The sequence below is a fragment of the Rhagoletis pomonella genome, unplaced genomic scaffold, assembly GCF_013731165.1.
Source record: "Rhagoletis pomonella isolate Grant_MI unplaced genomic scaffold, Rhpom_1.0 Rhpom_scaffold_00779, whole genome shotgun sequence".
NCBI lineage: Eukaryota > Metazoa > Arthropoda > Insecta > Diptera > Tephritidae > Rhagoletis > Rhagoletis pomonella.
Window position 1 is genome coordinate 50,068 of NW_023459333.1, and position 5,456 is coordinate 55,523.

At 40.8% G+C, this 5,456-nt stretch overlaps 1 protein-coding gene across 1 annotated transcript in view; it reads left to right on the plus strand.

The window, feature by feature from the left end:
- LOC118751546 (pre-mRNA-splicing factor CWC22 homolog) overlaps window positions 1-5,456 on the plus strand; it is an 8,253-nt gene that overhangs the window by 1,213 nt on the left and 1,584 nt on the right. The window lies entirely within an intron of this gene.

Consider the following 5,456-nt stretch of genomic DNA (forward strand, 5'->3'; position numbering starts at 1 on the left):
AATAACTTCTTGCACTTTTTAACTGCAATGCACTTAGGCAAACAAAACTACGAATGTTAATATCACGGCAAAATTTAGAAAGTGACATTCTGGATAAAATTTGTCAGGCAAAAATAGAATAAAACAATAAAAGTTATGGTAGCCACTCACAAAGAATACGAATTTTTTCATTGTTTTGTTCTTCGTTTTGATTATGGAATAACCTGAGCGGGGACAAATATTTTTATATACTACCATTTTTATATAATACCGTTCCCAAAATAAAACAAAACGGCTTACAATAATAAAAAACAGCTTTGTTGGTGGTTCATTATTTGGATCGTTTATCTAATGCTGTTTTTGATTTTTCGTTTTTTCCACCATAATATAATTTAAAAAGGGGGAACAAAAAAATAGCACTTTGTTTGGAAATTACCCTTATAGAAAGTAGTTTTTGAAATATATGTATGTACCTGCTAGTTCGCTATTCGCACAACAAACTTTTTAAAAACCATGCTTTGAGTGCTCATGTTAAATAAAAGCTGGTTTTTTAAAATATATTTTTTTACATTATTTTATTCTTACTGACAAACAGTTACTATTAACAATTTATCCAGTAAAAATCCAGTAAAACTTGCAAGTTCTGCTGCAATTTTTGCTCTCTCAATTTCCTCTCTTTTGCTAGTTTCTTGGCGTACGAAAACGCCAACCAGTAAGAATCCAGTACAATGAGTAGTTATAGCGTGTACGAAAACGCAACTGATATGATTTTCAAATGAAATTTCATTTTGTAAGAGGTTTTGATATCCGTGCTTGATTTTTTATAAATATTTTAATTTAATATGAGAACTTCTTCTTCTTTTTTGGGGCTGTAACCGCCTAAGCGATTTTGGCCGAGTTCATCAAAGCACGGCAGTCGTTTCTCCTCTGTGCCAACTGACGCCAATTGGTAACGCCAAGTGAAGCCAAGTCCTTCTCCACCTGATCTTTCCATCGCAGTGAGGGCCTCCCTCTTCCTCTGCTACCACCAGCGGGTTCCGAGTTGAATACTTTCAGAGCTGGAGCGTCGGTGTCCATTCGAACGACATGACCAAGCCAGCGGAGCCGCTGTATTTTAATTCGCTGCACTATAACCATATCGTTGTAAAGCTCATACAGCTCATCGTTCCATCGTCTGCGGTGCTCGCCGTCGCCAACGCGTAAAGCTCAGAACACTTTGACGACAGCAAGCGACAAGCAGCGTCTGTCAAATTTTAAATACACACGTTCTTACGGACACAATTATTTTGACGACAGCACGACATCTTGGCTGCAGGACTGCAATTGTCGACGTCGCCAAATTAAATCTATTTCTAATTTTGCCGGCGACAATGAGTAGATGTAGTGCTGCAAAATTAAATTGTCGCAAAATTAATCACATATTCTTGATTGTTCATGTTTTTCTTATTTACCTAAATAAAAATACACAATTTGTGAAATAAATATACCAAAATTTCAAACTTTAAAATCAGCTGTTTGCTATGTCGCTGAGGTCTTCAAAATGTTTAAGAAGCTGGCTTCAAGGCGACATTTGTCGACAAAATGATGTCGCTGTCGTTACGTCGTGAAGTTGCAGTCGTCAAAGTGTTCCGAGCTTAAAGGCCCGTAAATCTTCCGCAAAATCTTTCTCGCAAACACTCCAAGAGCCGCCTCATCGGATGTTGTCATTGTCCATGCTTCTGCGCCATATACCAGCACGGGCATGATGAGTAACTTATAGAGCGCGGTTTTCGTACGTCGAGAGAGGATTTTACTCCTGAATTGCCTACTCAGTCCAAAGTAGCACTTGTTGGCAAGAGTGATTCTACGTTGGATTTCAATGCTGACATTATTATCGGTGTTAATGCTGGTTCCCAAGTAAACGAAATTCTCTACTCTCTCGAAATTGTAACTGTCAACAGTGACGTGGGTGTCAAGGCGCGAATTTGCTGACTGTTTGTTTGATGACAGGAGATACTTCGTATTGTCCTCGTTTACCACCAGAACTGAGAACTTATGAGAACTTACAGAAACGAAAAAATCATTTTTCATTTAAATTGCTGATAAAACTGGCAGTTAATATGATACATGTACTATTATGTATGTATACATGTGGCCACTCCGGCAACCCTTCAAGCTAGCACACTCTTTTTCTCGACCTTCATTTTTTGACATTCTTTTTTGCTCTTCGTTTTTTTCCTTCTTCTCTGGAGGACATCGTAAGCGATAACACGTAATTTTGTTAAAGTAAAAAATAATAGATTTTAAATCAATAAATATACCTATAATCAACTAAGATTAGTACCATTTATTTCTGTGAAATAAATCTGCTAAATTGGTGACCCCGACTTGAGCGAATATGAAGGGTAAAGAAACATAATATGGAAAATCGATGGAGCTACAAAATATAATCAGCGAATTACCCCAAAAAAATAAATACGATTATATCAAAGAGAAGCTAATTCATCATTTTGCAGAAAGCCAGCAACGTCGTTTACAAAAAGTTTTATCCGAGATGCCGCTTCGCGACTTAAAGCCGAGTCAATTGCTTTGAGAAATGAAACGCGTTTCTGGACAATCTCTCAGCGAAAATATGCTCAAGCACGAGCTGCAATTATCGCATCAGAGCATAAAATAATAAGAAAAGGCAAGATTGCGGACGACATCGTGGAATCACTAAACCTCGGTGAAACTTGTTATTCAGATTCGCACTTACGAACGGTAGCTAGTGATAAAAAACAGCAACGAAAACAAATCAGCACTTGAAACGTTACAGCTCGAAGTAGAGCAACTGTCTCAAAAGCTGAATAATTACACCGCCAACTGCGATGCAGTACGAAACCGTGTACGAAATCTTCCACGAGAATCTCAGCGTGCCAACACAGGTAGAGAAATTTGCTGGTATCATCTTACATATGGTAACGATGCTCGAAGCTGTCGCAAGTCTTGCTGTTTTTCGAACATGCCTAAGAAGTAATGACACATACAACCCGTTAAAGCTGCTGTTAACAAACGCGAACGTCATCACACAGCTTCAATTAACCGTCTCAAAATCGTCGACACATGCAACAACTTTAAATTTTTAATCGACACAGGAGCGGACGTTTCTGTGCTCCCACAAGCCTTCAAATTCGCGAAAGTCGACACAACCAACATGCGGCTGTACGCAGCTAATGCAACAGAAATTAAAGTATTCGGCGAAACGATGCTCAAGCTCAACCTTGGACTACACCCCCGCTTCGAATGGAAATTTCTGATCGCCGACATAAACACGTGCATCTTAGGTGCTGATTTTATGAAACATTACGGACTATTATCGACGTTAAACGCAAACGTCTTATAGATAATTCAACGAATCTACAAGCAAATTGCGAACCCTCAAACATACCAGGTATGCTAATTAAATCGTTTAACGCTTCTTTGTCATTACCCCAGGTTTTGAAAGACTACATAGACTTCACTACTCAACAACAACCAGGCAACTTCGCCGAATTTTTATATCACCCACCATATCGAAACATCCGGCCAGCCTGTATTTTCGCGCCCAAGGCGACTGTCGTCTGAAAAGCTTCAAGCTGCCAAACGTGAAATCGACGAATTGCTGCGACTATGTATTTGCCGACCATAATCCAGCTACTGGGCGAGTCCGATGCCAATAGTTCCAAAATCAAACGGAACATGGAGGCATTGCGGGGACTATCGCGCACTAAACGCGATCACTATTCCTGATAGATATCCGCTCCCGTTTCTGCAGGATTTTACTTCAATCCTTTGCGGCAAATAAGTTTTTTCGAAGGTTGATTTACAAAAGGCCTTCCACCAGGTTCCCGTTCATCCCGAGGACATTCAGAAGACTGCAATAACAACGCCTTTCGGACTGTATGAATTCCCTTTCATGACGTTTGGCCTGCGCAACGCGGCGCAAACATTTCAACGTCTAATTCACCAGGCTGTGCGGGGTTTAGACTTCGTATTCGCCTATGTCGATGTCATCTGCGTCGCCTCTAACGATTTAAGTGAACACCAAAAACACTTACGCTTATTGTTCGAACGGTTACGTGCAAACAACCTGAAGATCAATATTTCAAAATGAGAATTCGAAAAGAGTAAACTGGTCTTTCTGGGTCATGAAATTTCAGAAAAAGGAATTATGCCGATTAAGGAGCGGGTAGCGGCCATTAAAAATTTCAAATTGCCAAATACTGTAAAGGAATTAAAGCGATTCTTGGCCATGATAAATTTTTATCGGCGGTTTATTCCGAAAGCAATCGATACGCGAATTCACAGCACACCCACAAAAAAGGCTGAGTTATCGTTATGGGTGGATGCATCCGATTTCGCTGCCGGTGCAGTTTTACACCAGATTGTCAATGGCGATATTCAACCCCTGGGGTATTTCTCACGGACAAAGCACAGGTCCGGTACAGTACTTATGACCGCGAATTAACTGCCATTTACATGGCTGTTCCACACTTTCGGTACATGTTGGAGGGTCGAAATAGCCACATATACACCGACCAGAAACCCTTAAGGTACGCGTTCCGGCAAAAGCTGGAGAAGGCTTCTCGTCGCCAAGCTCGACAACTCGACGCTATTGGTCAAATTACCACCGACATTAGACACGTTGAGGGTCCGTCTACTGTCACAGCTAATCTTTCACGCATTGAATCAGTTCAACTTGCACCGTATCTAGATTTCAGCGCCTTAGCAGACAACCAAACAAACGACGAAGAGCTCAGGCTGTTCTGCAAAACCACTATTAAGGTAAAATTTCACTGTCTCTCAAACAGTTTCCGGTACCGGGAACCAACAAACTATTACTAACTTTTCGAAAATAAGTGATGTTATCTATACATAACCTTGCACATCATGGCACGCACTCGACTGACAAACAAGTAGCAGAACGATTCGTGTGGCCATTCATGCAGAGAGATTGCATCACATTCACCAGAGCTATTGAGTGTCAAAGTGGAAAAATCAACCGGCACACGCGTTCGCCATTGCAGTCATACGCGTTCCCGGATAAACGTTTCACCCACATAAACATCGATATTGTTGTCCCTTTCACGTCTTGTAAAGGACAGAGGTACTGTCTTGCCATCATTGACCGGTTCACGCGATGGCCTGAAGCCATCCCGATTCCGGACATGACACTACGTCAATTGTTGATGCACTAGTGTTTCACTGGATCACGCGTTTCGGAGTGCCCACATACATTACTTCAGACAGAGGAGGCCAATTTTTGAGCAACATTTTTACTGAGCGAACCCGAGTTCTAGGCATCGATCATCTCAAGACGACCTCATATCATCCACAGGCCAATGACCTTACAGAACGTTCGCACCGAACGCTAAAAGCAGCCATTTTGTGCAAAAATACTGTTCATTGGGTTGATCATTTACCTATTATACTGTTGGGTCCGGAAATATTTAATAATATTTTAAAAACACAAAATAATT